The sequence below is a fragment of the Gorilla gorilla genome, chromosome X, assembly GCF_029281585.2.
Source record: "Gorilla gorilla gorilla isolate KB3781 chromosome X, NHGRI_mGorGor1-v2.1_pri, whole genome shotgun sequence".
Taxonomy (NCBI): domain Eukaryota; kingdom Metazoa; phylum Chordata; class Mammalia; order Primates; family Hominidae; genus Gorilla; species Gorilla gorilla.
Window position 1 is genome coordinate 47,823,985 of NC_073247.2, and position 16,646 is coordinate 47,840,630.

Here is a 16,646-nt window from a genome sequence, read left to right on the forward strand (position 1 = left end):
AGGGACAAAGAAATCTTCTCCCAGACTGCTGAGAGGCAATATCCTGGGCAGCCGTCCCCACGGCCTGCAAACAACTGTGAGGGTTTGTAAGTATAGTAGGATTTTGTTGAATTTGGATTCCAAATTTTGAACTTACAGTAAAACCTCTTTATGAGGTCCTAAAGGGAAAGGAATCTGAACCCTTGGTCAGGACCTCAGAATGCCAACATTCTTTTAATAAAGCCAAAGAAAGGTTAATGGCTGCTCCTGCACTGGGTCTTCCAAATGTCAGAAAATTTGTTGATGTATTTGTGCATGAAAAACAAGGCATGAGCTTGGGAGTTCTAACTCAAAGTTTGGGACCTTACTGGAGATCAATTGTTTATTTCACTAAATAGCTTGATCAGGTGGTGAAGGGTTGGCTTCCCTGCCTCCAAGCAGTAGTTGCAACTTGTTACCTCCTCTAGGAGGCTGAAAAGTTAACTCTCAGACAGCCATCACCATTCACACACTGCATCACATCCTCCCTCTCTTACAGCAAAAAGGAGGGGTATTAGCTGACTCCAGAGAGGTTAGGGAAATCCAGGCTATGTTCCTTTACAAACCAGAGTTAAAAATAAAGGCGGTCTCAGTTCTTAACACTACTACCTTAAAGCCTACAGAAACGGAGCCAGGGCTACACCTAATTTTCTTCAGAATATTCAGCAGATCTTTTCCAGCTGACCAAACCTGGTGTATTAGCCCTTGGCACATCCTGACCTGAAACTGTTCACAGATGAAAGCAGCTTCAAGGACCATGGAAGTCATCATGCAGGGTATGTGTGGTCGGTACCTTACAAGGCACTGTGAAAGCCAAAGCCTTATTGCCAGACACCTCAGTACCTCAGCTCAACAGCCTGAGCTCACTGCCTTACTCTTGTCATCCAATTGGATAAGAACAAAATTGGGAATATTTATATAGACTCTAAATATGCTTTCTCTGTGGCACATGCCCATGGGGCTATTTAGAATGAGAGAGGGCCTTTGACTAGTGATAACAAGGAAATCAAATATGTCTCTGATATTTTGGCCTTATAAGAATCTGTAAATGCCCCCAGAGTGGTGGCTATCATCCACTATCCTAGCCATCAAAAAGGGGAAATCAACATGCCAACCTGGCAGCGAAACAGGCTGCAAAAACATTGGACTTTGAGGCCTTCTTAGCCCTGTTTGTACCGCAGGTTGATCTTACTAAGTAAGTCTCAACCTTGCTATACTGAAGGAGATTTAAAGTGGCCCAAGGATTGGGGATTTACGTCCCCAGCCCCAGGCCATCCAGGCTAGATATGTAATTTGGGAGGCATTATATTGGTACCTGGAGCCCTCCTTAAAGATACAGTGAGTTGGCTGGCGCAGTGGCTCATGCCTGTAATCCCAGCACTTTGGGAGGCCGACACAGGTGGATCACTTAAGGCCAGGAGTTCGAGACCAGCCTGGCCAACATGGTGAAACGCTGTCTCTTCAAAAAATACAAAAACACTAGCCAGGCATGGGATCACTTGAACCTGGAAGGCAGAGGTTGCAGTGAGCCGAGATTGTGCCACCGCACTCCATCCTGGGTGACAGGACAGGACTCTGCCTAAAAAAAAAAAAAAAAAAAAAAATTAGTGAGCAAGTTTCATCAAAGCACCCATTACAGAAAAGATGCAACCCTTTAATGGCTACGTTAGTACTTGATTAGTCCCAATATGCAATGGGTAATCCAAAATATGATCCATCAGTGCACTCTCTGTGCTCAAAACCATCCTAAAACTGGACCCCTACCCCCTGTTCAGGGGACTCTTGAGGAGATTCTCCATATGAGGATTGGCAAGTTGATTTCACAACAATGCTGTGAGTGCCCAAAGGCTATAGATATCTTTTTTTTTTTTTTGTATACACATTTACAGGATGGATGGAGGCGTACCCTACCTGAAATGGCCCACAGCTTACTTAAAGAGATAATCCCCTGGTATGGACTCCCTTTGATATTCAGAGTGACAACAACACAACATTTGTCTCTCAGGTAGTACAGGAAATGTCTCAGATCCTAGACATTGAATAGAAACTTTACACAGCATGGTGTCCACAATCCACAGGAAATACTGAAAAAAATGAATCGTACTATAAAAAGAACAATTGCTAAGATGTGCCAAGAAACCAGTCTAACTTGGGACAAGGTACTGCCCTCTGCCCTGCTGAGAATTCAGGTTGCTCCCTAAAGTAGGCTCCAATTGAGTGCTTTTGAAATTAAATTGCCAAATTAAAAAGTAACCTCTGTTCAAGAGTTTGCTTCTGACAGGTTGGCCTTCCCCATGGACATGCCACTTCACTCTTTCCAGGCCAGAGACCAAGTCCTACTCAAGACCTGGAGGGAAACTGGACTGGATCATCAACTGGTCCCTCAATGGGTAGGACCCTATGAGGTCCTCCTGACCACTCATTTATCTATCAAATTGGCTGTGGTTAAACTTTGGGTACATTATACCCACAGGTAAAGATTGCCCCTCCTCAGCTCGATGTGTGAGGTAATCAACCTAAATGGACCTGTGAACCAACTGAAAACTTGAAGCTGCTCTTTAAGAAAAACTTTGCAAATAAGTAAGGCCTTCTATCATTTAATTATGATATTCTTGCTAATCCCCATAATAATATATGGGCTTATGGTGTCTCCTGAAACCAATCTTTTCCTACAATGGGCACAGCATTATACAGATGGGTCTCACCTCTACAAGGAAATGACTGAGTACATTTACAAATCTTAATGAAAAACAATTTACAAGAAAATCAGGTCCCTGGTGTTCTAACACAAGAAAATAAAAGGTTATGGCCTGTCATTAATGTAACCCTCCAAAACCCAGGTCACAGAAAACCTTTTACTATGAATCAGACTATTCAACAAACTTCTGAATATGCTGCTCCTCTCCTGAATGAGTTCTTGGCAACCCCCCAAGTTTTGACTATTAGCAGTCACTATACTGAGGAAGGTTTCTATTTAGTTTGGGATGATTTCCTTTGGATGACACCCACCACCAGCTAGTTAAATCAAATTGACACCTAAGGAACAAAAAAAATAACTCGTATGATCATTGCCCAAATATTAATAATATGGGCTGGATGCCCCCACAACAATGTCAACATACTCTAGTGCTGCAACAAACTGACTGGTTTTCTACTGATTGGACACAGAGGCTAGGAATTTGATGACTAGCCCCAAATGGAACTAAATGGCTATGTGACACTGATCTTTGGCCCTGACTACCTTATTGAATGGATAGAATGGTGCACCCTGGGTTTCCCCTGGGTCCAGTTTCATTTGGAAAATACAGATGGACAGCCTGCAGATTTCCAATATGTGTTGTACCAATGGACCAGGTTGGTTTCCACTGTTATGACCATCTCCTATCCATTTCTGTTCCCTAAGTTAGTTTAGAAAATGTTATCTGGCATACCAGGACCCTCTCAAACTATATGCAGCATATGCTAAAGAATGCATTCAGAGGCATCTCTTTAGTGACCTCTGAAATGACCATGATGAGAAAGGCAATCTTGCAGAACTGCATGACCCTCAATGTCCTCACAGCTACACAAAGGGGAACCTATGCCATAATCAAAAACAAATGTCTTGTATACATCCCAGACAATACAGGAAACTTTAAAGATATTCACAAATTAATACCATGTCTGACCCCATGATGTTGCTAAACCAATGGTTATCTTCTTGGTGCAACTCTATACTCTCTTGATGGAAAAAATTAATAATTCTAGCTTTGATTATAGGAATAGGCATACTCCTTTGTTGTGGATTATATTGCTGCTGCACTATATGTATAAGATTTCAAAATCACCTCTCTCAGAGGATCCTAACACCTTGTTCAATGATACTGCAAAGAATTGCTTCTGTAAGTCCCAGAACACATGAATGTTTTCACCTGCAGGTAAATAAGTGCCATTCCCTGGACCCCTAGCAATGGCCCTTACCAGCAGGAAATAGTTACAATGAATCAACATACCAACTCCTCAAGATTGAGAAATGGAACAATGACATTGAGGATGTTGTAACCGAGCCCTTATTTTAAGTATCAGGTTGTTTTACTTAGTCTCCTTTGTCTTTGTCCTTTTCCTCATCCCGTGCATGCTTGCTGGTACGTAATCATTTCTGTAGAGAGTAATCACTAGTAATTGATTAACTTCATATCCTGAACCCTGGACCTGCTCTCAAGATTGATGAACCTGTTTCTATTTCAAAGAACAATGATCCTTAAGTCATGCAGATCTTGATGGCATCCAAAAGTTTGATCGGGACTGATGACATCTAGAGTCCGAGGGGCACAAACAACTTTGATGATCCCACCTCCTGCATTCCTACCTTATTCATAAAATCCTCCAATTATGTTCAAAGGCAGATCAGATTTGAGAGACTGTCTGTCCTGATCTCTTGCTTTGGCTAAATCGAATAAACCTTCCTCTGCTCCTAAGCACTGATGGGTCAGGGTTTGGCTTACTGTGCATTGAATACATGAACCAAAATTTTGGGATTTGATGACAGAAACTGCTTGCTATTGCCACAAGTAGCTATAAATTAACAATACTGCACAAGACAAGATAACCCAAGCCTTATAGATTAACAATATATAGCCAATCACTAACCAATATTATTTCTATAAACCAAAGAGAATTCCTGACAAACAACTTTGTATCAGCCCACTCTCTGTCCCCCTTTTTTGCCTTTAAAAATCTGCTTGTACACAGGCAACCAAAGCAAAAATGTACAAATGGGATCACATCAAGTTAAAAAGCTTTTGCACAGCAAAGGAAACAATCAACAAAGTGAAAAGACAACCTACAAAATGGGAGAAAACATTTGCAAACTACCCATCTGACAAGGGATTAATAACCAGAACATATAAGGAGCTCAACCCACATTATAGGAAAAAAATCTAATAAATCAAAAAATCGCAAATGATTTGAATAGTCCTTTCTCAAAAGAAGACATACAAATGGCAAACAGGGATATGAAAAAATGCTCAGCATCACTGATCATCAGAGAAATGCATATCAAAACAACAAGATATCATCTCACCCCAATTAAAATGGCTTATATCCAAAGACAGGCAATAACAAATGCTGGTGAGGATGTGGAGAAAAGGGAACTCTCCTACACTGTTGGTGAGAATGTAAATTATCACAACCACTATGGAGAACAGTTTGGCAGTTTCTCAAAAATCTAAAAATAGAGCTACCATGTAATCCAGCAATTCTAGTGCTGGGTATATACTCAAAAGGAAAAAAACAAAAACAAAAACCAGGATATCAAAGAGATATCTGCACTCCCATGTTTGTTGCAGCACTGTTCACAATAGCTAAGATTTGGAAGCAACATAAGTGTCCATCAACAGATGAATGGATAAAGTAAATGTGATCCATATGATACAGGAGGGAAAAAGAAACTATTTAGGCAGATAATGAGGGCAAAGAGTCCTCAGCAGAACTTCCCTTCTAACAAAAAGCAGCCCAAGAAATCACTTCTTTTCTAACAAAGAGCAGCCTGGAAGATCGGGCTGCAAACAAGGATAAGGAGGCTGGAAGCTTGCACTGAGGGGTATGCCAGCAGCTGCACAGATAGAAGGGGCTACCTGGGACCAGGCATGTTCACCATGGGGGAGTTTCACTGCCCCTTTTTTAGCACATGCACAGTAAGAAACAAGCAACATGGAGTAGCTCAGGCTGAGGACTCACCTGCATAATAAAAGGTTGGGGTGAGGGCTGCCAGAGATTCCCACCATATGCAGATGGCACACATGGTCCTAACCGGTTTTTCATGCCCTATGTAGATCAGATACCGCCTCCCCACTACCTCATCTATAAAAAGCCCTGCATTTCACTGTGGGACGGCAACCCTTTTTCCGGGACCCTTCTCTGTACCAAACAACTGTTCTCTTTCTCCTATTAAATTTCTGCTCTAAACCTCATATTTGGTATGTCCACGTCCTTGATTTCCTTGGCCGTGAGATCAAGAACTCTGGGTGTCACCCTAGACAATGAAGATCATTATGTTAAGTGAAATAAGCCAGGCACAGAAGCACAAACATCGCATATTCTCACTTATTTGTGGGATCCAAAAATCAAAACAATTGAATTCATGGACGTAGAGAGTAGAAAAGGATGGTTACCAGAGTCTGGGAAGGGTACTGGGGTCTGGAGGGGAGGTGGGGATGGTTAATGTGTACAAAAATAGTTAGAAAGAATGAATAAGACACTATTTGATTTCACAACAATGCGACTGTAGTCAATAATAATTGTATATTATAAAATAACTAAAAGTATAATTGGATTGCTTGTAACTCAAAAGATAAATGCTTCAGAGGATGGATACCCTATTCTCCATGATGTGATTATTACACATTGCATGCATGCATCAAAACATCTCATGTACTACACAAATATATACACATACTATGTACTCACAAAAATTAAAAAAATAAATAAAAATTTGCTTATAACAAAGGCCAGACAGAGCTCATATCCAAGTGTACCTGTGTCTCAATCTTCCTCACAGCTGTCTTTATTTTGGCTCAAGTGAACGCTTTAAATTATTTATTGTGCCTCAGCCTCTTATTTTAGGTCAACATCAAGGATGGAGATAAAAGACATCTGCCAGATGCATACCAGGCCAGATGCATACCTGGGACCAGATGATGTTTTAATTTGCTGATGCAATGAAGCAACAGCTGGTAAAGCAGCTGCAATTGGATTTTAAAGCCATCACCTGCTTAATCTTTTGATAATCTTGTCATTCTCCAAGATTCCTCTGTGTTCTATACAGGTCAAATAGAAAAGTTGAATGGGGATGTGGTGGGAATTACCACCACCTTTGCCTCTTTCAAGTCCTTGATGGTGGCACTAATCTCTGCAGTCCCTTCAGGAATGCAGTATTGCTTTGGATTTACTATTTTCCTTGGTAGAGGATTTCTAGGGGCTTCTACCTGACCTTTCCAACCCTAACAGTTCTCACTTCACAGGTCAGAGAGCCAATGTTGGGATTACGCAGACTGCCAAGTATGTCAATTCCAATTATGCATCTGGAAATGGGAAAACAACCACAGGATGGTTTTGGAGACCCACTAGCCCCATTGTGGGATGGACCTGAGCTAAAACTCCATTGATCACCTGGGCTCCATAAGCCGCCACTTTGACTGGTCAGCCACAGTGATGTTTTGGGTCTCCTGGAACTAGTGCCAGTTCAGAGCCGGTGTATAGTAGTCCCTGAAAGATCTGATTATTTCCTTTTCCCCAGTGCACAGTTAGCCTGGTAAAAGGTCATAGATTCACTTGAGGAAGGCTGGGAGAAAAACTAAAAGTAAATTTTTGGTAGTGAACTGGGGTCCTTCCTCAAGGAAACCTGACCTCTTCGTTCAAGGGATTCTGGGTCTGTAAACTGGCTTCAGTCTGGAAATTGATTGAGGAATCTGAGTCTCTGTTTTTATGATTCATGTTAAGCTTTTGTTCATTTAAGCTAGAACTTTTCTATTTATACAGATCAAATAAGAATTTAGTAGGCTTCCTACCTATTTCACTTCAAGGAGCACCATGATCAATTAGCCAACACTACAGTTCTGTGCAAATCAGACTATTGTGATTGTGGCTTTGACTCTGTTGTCCATTATGGTTAACAATGTGCACCTTGCCTTTGGTAATGGAGTACTGCCACTTGGCCCCTGCCACCCTGTGATCTAATTATTCCTATTGCATTTAAGTTTCCAACTCAGTGATTGCAGTTCCCCCTGTAATGTATGGCCTAAAGAGAAGAGAAATCATGGAGCTCTTGAAGTATGCTGGGGTTCTCCTCATAAAAATTTTTCACAGAATTGGTATAACAATTGGAAACAAAAAAAAAATTTCACCCCCAGAGTATACTGTGACATATTATTTGAAGACGGTTATTCAGAAGGCCTGCAGACAGGAATACTTCTGAAAAGCTGCCTTTTGTGGAGGAGATTTGCATCTGTAGAGAAAAATCTACATTAATTAAATAAACAGCCAGGCTTTCTCTGAGGCCCTTCCCCTTGTATAGATAGGGAAGATTAATTCAACCACAGGTTGCCATCTGTTGTTTCTGAGGGGTGCTACCTGTGAGGATTCATTTGCATAACAAAACTGACTTTACCTCTTGCCCTTCTTTTTGTCTCCCTTCCATAACCTGTCTTGCCAAGTTCCAAGTCCCTATTCTTTCTGTAACCTCAGGATAATATAAAACCTTCAACCAACTGATCTCTGTTTTGAGCTTCATACTTTGTATGTGACTCCCATGCCCATATGCATATGAATAAACTTGTATGCCCTTTTTACCTGTTGTTAATCTATTATCAGTTAGTTTTATAGACTCATTTTTGTCAAACCTACAGGGGAAAAATTTACTCTTCCCCACAGGTGAAAAGTATGTCTTCTGGACCTTCCCAGTGTGGGTGAACGACAAATCCACTATAATACTCCAGTTTCCCTAAGACTTTAAATCTGGTCCTTTACATTAAACAAAGGCAAGACAGGCATTTCAACTTTGCTCTGGGCCATATTTTGATTCATATTTCAGTTAACCAACTAGCCAAACTATTAGAGTCCTTTCTAATTCCATGAGCTGCAACATTAAATGCAGAATCTCTGCTTTGTGAGCCCATATCAATAAATTTAACCTGATCAAACTTTATGGTCCTTCCACTATTATCGTACACCCTTAGTATCTATTCCCACAGCTGCTCCCCAGATTCTGTCTCTATCAGTTAGAAAACGGAAGTAGTTATTTGAATTGTATCACACCTCCTCACGGGTAACTCACCTTTGGGGTGTGTATCTAGTTATAGTTCTAGAAGCAAAGATAAACGATGAAGGTGGAGCCTAAGGTGAATCAGCATTGTCTACATGACAACTGCCTTGAGGGAGGCCATTATAGTTTCCTCAGGCAATGCAGGGTTAATCTCAGATTGAGATAGGAGGTCCAATACTACTGAAGGTGGACAAGCTAATGCTACTGTCAGTGAGGATGTCATTGACACTGGGGGTGGGTATGCCACTTCTGCTGAGGTTGGGAAGACTGCTTTCACTGGGTGTGGGGAGATGTCTTCCACTGGCAAATATGACTCATCAGAATCTAGGGGCTTGAGCCCAGGAGGTGGAGGTTGCAGTGAGCCAAGATCGCGCCACTGCACTCCAGCCTGGCAACAGAGTGAGACTCCGTCTCAAAAAAAAAGAATCACTCCTTTATATAGGATTTGTTTTCTTTGGTCAGTAATATGAAACTCTTAAGAATCAGTATTCCTAGGATATATTTATGGCTGGATCAGTTTCACAAGACACCTTCATATTTACAAAGGGAAGCTACAAGTTCTTTTTGTCTTTCCTTAACACATCAAGCATAAAAGCAACTTGAAAAAGTACTTTATGTTAGGTATGAGTTCTAAATTTCTTTTCAAAGAATCAATATGTCAGTATGTTCAATTCTTTACCTTCTACTTTTAACTTAACTTCCTTATAAAGCAACCTTTTTCAATTACCTGCTCCACCCTGACTCAATCACCTGTTCCACCCTGACTCATTCTGATTCCTACTCCTGCTCTGTCATAACCATTTTTCCCCCCAAACCACTCACCCGTCACTCTCTTTAAATTAGCCAATTGGAATTAGTTTAGCCTGTGCGGTCTAATCCTAGCCAATAGGGGAATGACACAGCAGCAGGGGCCACGTGCGTCAGGGATAAGAACCCTTCCCCTCCTTTGTCCAAGTGTGTGCTCACCATTGCTCCATCTGTAAGGGTGCACCCTTCTATAGAAGTAACTTCCCTTGCTGAGAATTAAAATTTTATGTTCGAGTGCTATTTCTTTTGTGGCACCAAACTTTATATATAACAATTTGGGGGCTCCCCTGTGATTACATTCCCCTCCGGGGACAGTCTCTGGTTCTCTCTCGTGAGGAGGCGCGGCCTGCCCCCTTGTGGTGGCCTCAGGGGTGAGAAATCAAGACCCACCCAGTGCGAGGAATAACCCAAGCTCTCAGCAACGCGGGGGGAAAAAAACTGGCCAGCAACCTGGCTTAAAGGATCCTCACATACTGCGGCAATGACTCTGTGCACAGACCAAGGAAGGAGAAGCCACGGGAGCGGGTAAAGTATTCCGTTGGTGGTCGGGACCAAGGTAAGAAAGTGGTGGGGGGAGGGGGGGCGGAGGAGGTGAAGTACTCCTTGGCTGGGGTGGCTTAGAGTTTAAAAAAGAGGCGAGACATCCCCACTGGTGGGGATTGAACCTCACACGAACCTCCAGGAGTAGAAAAGGCAAGAAATTTCCAGTGGGGGAAATGAGCCTCACCCCAAAAAGTGAGAAATTATCAGTAAGGGAAATTGAACCTTGAACCTTACCCCAAAACCATCAAGATAGACTGAGGGAGCGAATGAGGCAATATGCAGGCCTCAATTTGGATGATCCCCTTGGGCAAGGAATGTTGAAACTCCAACTTGTCACTAAAAGTTGGCCAGATATTTCAAAAAAGTTACAAAAGATAGACAATTGGGAAGACCGTCCCCTAAGTGAGCTTCTCAGGGAAGCTCAGAAAGTATACGTGAGTATACATGAAAAGGGACGAAGAAAAACAGAAACAAAAGACAAAACTTATGTTTTCCACCTTTCAACAGATGGCTCCAAACCCAGGTACTTCTAGACAGTTTCCAGGGAGCCAGAAACTGTAAAGGGTCTGAACCCTCTTTTAAAGGACCCCAGCCTCCATCTGGAAGAGCAAGGTCCTCATCTACCAGGCCCCCTAAAGAGTATAGGGGAGCAGGGTTAAAGAATCCCAGAACTAAGAGGGAGGAAGGACAAGATAGGTGCTATAGATGTGGAAGAACAGGCCACTTCAAGAGAGGATGTCCTGAACTAAGAAAGGAGAAAGAAGCCCTTCCACCCATAACTTTCGAGGAAGAATAGGGGGGTCAGGGGCTCTGTCTCTTTTATCTTGAGTCCCACCAGGAGCCCTTGATAAATTTGGAGGTGGGACCTAAACATGAGCTTATCACCTTTTTAGTCGATTCGGAGGCTGCTCACTCCTCTGTTTGTTTCCCCCCCCCCCTCTAATGTTGTCTCCTCCTCAGAGGAACTTTTAGTCTCCGGGGTAAAAGGGGAAGGAGAGGGGAGAACAGCAGCATAAGTGGCTGGCAGAGGCAGGGAAAGACCAGCAGAGAGGAGAGAGACAGAGGAGGGAAAGAGAGAGAGAGGAAAAAGAGAGAGAGAGAGGAAAAACAGAGAGAGAGAGGAAGAGACAAAGAGGGAGTTAGAGAGAGAGAGAGAAAGAGAGAGATAGAAGTAGTAAAGAGAAAACAATGTACCATATTCCTTTAAAGGCCAGGGTAAATTTAAAACCTATAATTGATAATTGAAGGTCTTCTCTGTGAAACTCTAACACTCCAATACCACCTTGTTGTCAGTGTAAACAAGGGCATAGCCGGAAAGCACTGAGGCCACTGACAACCCGTAGCCTTCCTATCAAAAATCCTTAACCCAGTAACCCGCGGATGGCCCAAGTGAATTCAATCTGTAGCGGCAACTGCTTTGGTAGCAGAAGAAAGTAGAAAAATAACTTTTAGAAGAAACCTCATTGTGAGCACACCTCGCCAGTTCAGAACTAGCCTAAGGGAAAAAAAAAAAAAAAAAAAAAGCAAAAAGGTAGCTTACTAACTCAAAAATCTTAAAGTATGGGGCTATTCTGTTAGAAAAAGATGATTTAAAATTAACCACTGATAATTCCCTTAACTCAGCAGGTTTCCTAACAGGGGATCTAAATCTTAATTAACTACCATACAAAGGTCCGACCAGACCTATGAGGAACTCCCTACAGGACAGGAGATAGATGGTTCCTCCCGAGTAATTGAGGGAAAAAGACACAACAGGTATTCAGTAATTAATAGGGAAACTCTTGTAAAAGCAGAGTTAGGAAAATTGCCTAATAATTGGTCTGCTCAAACATGGGAGCTGTTTGCACTCAGCCAAGCCTTAAAGTACTTATAGAACCAGGAAGGAACTATCTATACCAATTGTAAGTTAATTTGGACTAAACAAGGTCTTATTAATAGCAAACGATAATTGAAATCCCAAACTTATAAGGTTTTCAACAAAAAGTAAAGTTTGCTAAAAGTTAACAGTGTAACATGTATTATCCTAACTTCTAATCTTGTGGCCTTAGGCAGTCTAGTCCACAGACATGAAGGAAGTTTGCTGTGGAAAAGAATGGTTATCATCTTTGGAAAAAAAAAAAGGAAGAGAATTTATGTAAAAAGAGTGTTATATGGTAAATTCTTGTCCTAAAATAAATCTACTGGTTGTTTAAAGAAACAGATGTTTGCAACAAGTGAGAAAGTTGAGACATGTCAAAGAATTATCTGTGAAAGTCATGAAAAAAAAAGTTATAAAAGGGAATTTATGCAAGAAATGTTGTATAATTTAAAAGTAATTAGGCCTCCTGAATGTAAAACTATTGAAGAAAGTTTATGTGCAAGATGTATAAGGAAAGTAAAATATACCTTTGGTAAAAGGATTATAAGGAGGCATAAGAATGTGGATTTTTACCTACATTAAAAGGTTAAATATATATGTAGTTTTAAAGGTTTAAGCAAGTTTTGAAACATTAATTGTAAAGGAAATTCTGTGTGTAAACATACTGGCTGAAGTTAAAGAGGTATCATCCAGTTTTTCTGTGAACTGGACATCAAAATAAAAGCACAACAGGTTTTTCTTAAAGCACTAACCTGCTCTTTAACAAAAATTATAAAAGGTTGAAAAGAGTCTATAAAAATCTTACCTTATGGTCACATGTTAAAATTGGATAAGTATGTCTACAAGGTTTTATTAAAATTGAGTTTAACATTAATAACACACTAATATAAAGGTGAAATTTAGCTTATCTGATATAAAGATCATACAGGAAGCATTGCCAAATATAAAATGGTGTTTGGCTTTCTTTGGTATAAAAACTAATAAAAATTGGTGCTAAAGGAAATTTCTCAGTAAGAAGGCACCAAGGACTATAAAGTCCACTGTTGATGTCCCCACATTTAAAAGATCAATTTCTTAGAAATTATATACTTGGATTATCTTCCACTTTCCTTTCCTTCAAAACTAAAAGTCTTTTAGCACAGGTACCACTCCTAGAATTTCCAGTAAACCAGCACCAGCCTGAGGATCACGTTCTCATCAAAGGGTGGAAAGAAGGAAAACTCAAGCAAGCCTGGGAAGGACCCTACCTTGTGCTGCTAACTACCGAGACTGCTGTTCGTACAGTGGAAAGGGGATGGACTCATCACATCCGAGTCAACAAAGTGCCGCCCCCTCCTGAGTTGTGGGCCATGGTCCCAGGGAAAATCCCTACCAAACTAAAGCTAAGAAAAATTTAACTCTCTTTCATCTATTCTATTACTCTTTCTTCTTTCCTCGCTCTATTGCTGACCATCTAGTTATTAACATAACCAAGTCAATTTCACCTCAAACTATTGCATTTAATGCTTGCCTTGTTATACCCTGTGGGGACTTGCCAAGTCAAAGCTCTCTACTTCAGAAAAGTACCTCTGTCCCTCCTGACTCTCCTCAGACTGGGCATTAGTGAATTGGCACCATTTAATCCGGGGGAGATTTTGATAAAGACCCCAGTGTCAACCAGGAGTCTTACTCCCCGTTGTAGAGCTTTTATGCCGTAGTTAGTCCAACATTCTGTGGACCACTAAAGACCAAGAGTGGACTGCTCCAAATGGTTTTTGTAATTTCCTAAAACCATACATTCATTTTACTAGAAGGACGGCCCTTCCCCCTGTCAGCTAAACCAATGTAATTCTGTACGGGTTATTATCTCAAACTCTCAAAGTTCTCTCCCTTTTCTAAGCCAGTTCCCTTCTTTAAGCCTGGAATTGGCTTTTATGGTATAGGGGCTGAGGTTTCAGGGACAAACCCTATTAGATTCTTTAAAATGCATTTCTTTGATTCCCCAACGCCTGCACCTTCCTCTAAGCCTTCTTCCAAAACCTCTCACAACGGAATAATTGCTCCTCCTCCATCTAACGACAAGACCAAGATAGCTATCGTAAAAGTTAAAGACTTAAAACAAACTTTGGCAATTAAGACAGGATACCAGTTGGAATGGATCAAATATTCCATCCACACGTTAAACAAAAGCAATTGTTATGCTTGTGCACACAGCAGGCCAGAGGCCCAGATTGTCCCCTTTCCACTAAGGTGGTCCTCCAGTCGACCAGGCATGGGCTGCATGGTAGCTCTTTTCCAGGATTCTACAGCCTGGAATAGTAAGTCATGCCAAGCTCTCTCTCTGCTATATCCCGAAGTCTGGCACCCTGTGGGTCAGCCCCCGAGGGCCATGCAGCCTCTGTCTCCCAACACTAAGTTCACTTCGTGTCTCTCACGACAGGGAGGAAACTTAGCATTCCTTGTAGACCTGAAGGGATGCAGTGAGCTTAAGAGTTTTCAAGAGCTTATCAATCAGTCAGCCCTTGTTCATCCCCGAGCGGATGTGTGGTGGTATTGTGGTGAACTTTTACTGGACACTGCTGAATAGCTGGAGTGGCATGCGTGCTTTAGTCCAATTGGCTATCCCTTTCACCCTGGCATTTCATCAACCAGAGGAAGGAAAAATAAGACATCGTAAAGTGAGAGAAGCCCCTTATGGGCCTTTAGACTCTCACGTCTATTTAGACACAATTGGAGTCCCATGGGGAATACCAGATCAATTTAAAACCCGAAATCAAATAGCTGCAGGATTTAAGTCAATATTTTGGTAGGTGACAATTAATAAAAATGTAGATTGGATAAACTACATCTACTACAACCAACAGCGATTTATTAACTACATTAGAGATGCTGTTAAAGGAATAGCTGAACAATTAGGGGCTACCAGCGAGATGGCTTGGGAAAATAGGATAGCCTTAGACATGATATTAGCAGAAAGAGGAGGAGTTTGTGTCATGATTAAAACTCAATGTTGTACCTTCATCCCAAACACCACCACCCCTGATGGAAGTATAACAAAGGCATTGCAAAGTCTGACTGCTCTGTCCAGTGAGTTAGCCAACAACTCAGGGGTAAATGACCCCTTTACAGGATGGCAAGAAAAGTAGTTCGGTAAATGGAAAGGAATAATAGCCTCAATTCTTACTTCCCTCGCAGCCGTAATGGGTGTACTTATTCTTGTCAGGTGCTGTGTCATACCATGCATCCGTAGGTTGATGCAGAGGCTCATAAAAATGGCACACACTAAAACCTCCCTTAACTATCCTCCACCTTATCCAGAGAAGCTTCTTCTTTTGGAAAATCAAGCAAAACAACTAAGCCAAGACATGTTAAAAAAAAGGTTTGAAAAGAAAGCTGTAAGGAAATACAAGGGGAGGGGTTGTTAGATATGAGTTCTAAATTTATTTTCAAAGAATCAATATGTCAGTATGTTCAATTCTTTACCTTCTACTTTTAAACTTAACTTCCTCATAAAGCAACCTTTTTCAATTACCTGCTCCACCCTGATTCATTTCAATCACCTGCTCCACCCTGACTCATTCTGATTACCTGCTCCACCCTGACTCATTCTGATTACCTACTCCACCCTGACTCATTCCGATGACCTGCTCTGTCATAACCATTTTTCCTGCCAAACCACTCACCCTGTCACTGTCTTTAAATTAGCCAATCAGAATTAGTTTAGCCTGTGCGGTCTAACCCTAGCCAATAGGGGAATGACACAGCAGCAGGGGCCGTGTGCATCAGGGATAGAAACCCCTTCCCCTCCCTTGTCCAAGTGTGCACTCACCATTGCTCCATCTGTAAGCATGCACCCTTCTATAGAAGTAGCTTGCCTTGCTGAGAATTAAAAGAAAATGTTATATTCGAGTGCTATTTCTTTTGCGGCACCAAAACTTTATATATAACATTTAGTAGCTCTATGTTGGCTTATATGTAACTCTGCAGTTGTATTTTTCCCATCAAAATAGGGGAAAACATAATTCTTGATCCTTTGCTGACTGCAGTGCTTTGCTTTTTAGAGCAGTGTCTCACATAACTGCTAATTGACATAAAACATTATCTCAGCAACAATCACTCACACAGAATAAAATACACACATTTTTTCTAACAACAAAATTTTCATCTTCGAAAGTGATTGTTTTGACTTTATAATCACAAATCCATAATTTGAAAACAAAATTAATGGGAGTGTGGTAATTTTTAATATAAAAAGGAGTTCTCATTTGGAGAAATATATCAAGAAATATTTATGAATGAAATGATACAATGTCCTTGATTTTCTTCAAAATGGTATATCAGGTAGAAGGTGAGAAAGTTTGCCATGAGGTAATAATTTCTAAAGCTGTGAGATGAGAACATGGGAATTTATGTTTTGAAATTTTCCATAATTAAGAAACAATTCATGCCCCCAAAATGTAATCAAGGTAGAATACAGAAGATCATTTTACACAAACATAGTTTAAACACATAAGTATTGAAAAAATAACATAGCTTTAGTTGTTTTACATTTATTGTTGAATTTAGTATGAAGTTTTAAATTCAATAAATCTTTTTTGTGCTAGTAATCAAAAGAAATTGAGAATCAATTTTAGTTTATTC